This window comes from Callorhinus ursinus, unplaced genomic scaffold, assembly GCF_003265705.2.
Source record: "Callorhinus ursinus isolate GAN/ISIS: 27379988/994484 unplaced genomic scaffold, GSC_fseal_2.0 scaffold1, whole genome shotgun sequence".
Classification (NCBI taxonomy): domain Eukaryota; kingdom Metazoa; phylum Chordata; class Mammalia; order Carnivora; family Otariidae; genus Callorhinus; species Callorhinus ursinus.
This window is the reverse complement of record NW_027397063.1, coordinates 93,272,344-93,274,343: the sequence shown is the minus strand read 5'-3', so window position 1 is coordinate 93,274,343 and position 2,000 is coordinate 93,272,344. Positions and strand designations below refer to the sequence as shown.

The 2,000-nt window shown below is 46.9% G+C and overlaps 1 pseudogene; it reads left to right on the top strand.

The window, feature by feature from the left end:
- Window positions 1-814: 814 nt before the first annotated feature.
- Window positions 815-1,619, top strand: LOC141371592 (small ribosomal subunit protein uS2-like; annotated as a pseudogene).
- Window positions 1,620-2,000: the final 381 nt, after the last annotated feature.

The window sequence follows — 2,000 nt, the reverse complement described above, 5'->3', positions numbered from 1 at the left end:
ATTTACTATGATTCTATGTGAGCTTTTTTTGTATTTTTAAAACTTTTGTTGAAGTATAATATATATGCATGGATCATGTTATAGCTTAATGAATTTTATAAACTGAACACTCAAATTTCAGTGTTTATAATCTCTTTCTTTCTTTCTTTCTTTCTTTCTTTCTTTCTTTCTTTCTTTCTTTCTTTCTTTTTTTAGAGAGAGAGAGAGAGAGCATGAGTGGGGGCGAGGGGCAGAGGGATTAGGAGAGAGAATCTTAAGCAGACTCCACACCCAGCGCAAGGCTTGATCTCACGACCCTGAGATCATGACTCGCCACCTGAAATCAAGACTCAGATGCTTAACCTACTGAGCCACCCAGGCGTTCCAGGAATTCCATTTCAATGCCAAGGTCAAACACACAGAATTTAAGTTTGTAAACACACACTGAAGCAAAGATTTGAATCAGGACAGAGATCCTGAATACAGGAACTATGGGACAAGAGAACCCATTTTTCCAAGATGAGATTTGAGAACTAATAAGTGCAAAACAAATTTCTCTCTGGTGTAATTTGCCCGTATTATTTCATTCTGAGGCCAATCTTAGCAAGCTCATCTTAGGCTTGTGGCTGAGACATTTGAGACCAAACACTTACTTCTGACATCTGGAGGTCTTATCTGGAGGGAGAGAAGTATGAGGAGAGATATAGGTACTTTCTGCCACATAAGTATTTCATTTGTCAAAAGCCTGTGGCCTTTCTGTGCTAACAAGAGAGGGGTCCATATGAGGGTCCATATTTTTCTAGGTCCCCATGGAACTTAAAGGGAAACTTTCACAATGTTCAGAGCCCTTGGCATTCTCCTGCGAAGGGAGGAAGATGTCCTGTAATTACTTGCAGCAGGAACCCACTTAGGTGGCACCAACCCTGACCTCCAAATGAAACAGCACATCTACAAAAGGGAAAGAGATGGCGTATTTCAAATCTGGAGAGATCTTATGAGAAGCTTCTGCCGGCAGCTCGTGCCATTGTTGCCATTGAAAAACCCGGTTGATGTCAGTGTCATATCGTCCAGGCACAGTGGCCGGGGCCTGTGCTCAAGCCAGCTGCTGCCGCTGGAGCCACTTCAGTGGTGGCTGCTTCGCTCCCAGAACCCTCGCTAACCAGGTGCAGGCAGCCTGCAGGGGCTGTGTCTCCTGGTGGTTACGGATCCCCAGGCTGACCACCAGCCTCTCACAGAGATGTCTTCTGTTAACCCGTCTGCCATTGCTCTGTGTAACCCAGACTCTCCTCTGCGCTGTGTGGACACGGCCACCCACACAACAGCTCGGGACCTCACGCAGTCGGTCGGGGGCAGTGGATGCTGGCCCGGGAAGTTCTGCACATGTGTGGCACCATCTCCCGTGAACCCCCAGGGGAGGCCAGGCTTGATCTCTCCTGAAAAGGCCATGACCAAGGAGGAATTTCCAGGTGAATGGGCTGCCCCAGATCCCGAATTTACTGCTACTCAGCCTGAGGTCTCAGATGGTGTGCAGGTGTCCTGCCGTTCCCTACGGAAGACTGGAGCTCCCAGCCACGGCTCAGGAGTGCTCTGCAGCTCCCACTGCTCAGGCCACTTGGTGGGTAGCAACAACCCCTGAGTGATCCTAAGCTGCTCTTCCATAGACTCTTTTATTTTTTTTTTTAAGATTTTATTTATTTATTTATTTATTTGAGAGAGAGAGAGAGAGAGAGAGCACATGAGAGTGCGTTCATGTGTGCAAGTCGGGTGAGGGGAACAAGGAGAGGGAGAGAGTCTTTAGCAGATTCCACGTTAGGGACGGAGCCCAATGTGGGGCTCGATCTCATGACCCAGAGATCATGATGTGAGCCAAAATCAAGAGTCCGATGCTTAACCAACTGATCCACCCATGCACCCCTCTTCCATAGACCCTTAAACAAAAGTGGATCTCTCCTGAAAAGGAAATAAGGTTAATGGAAAATAAACAGTCTCTTAAAAAAGAAAGAAGAGAAAAAAGTCTGTGA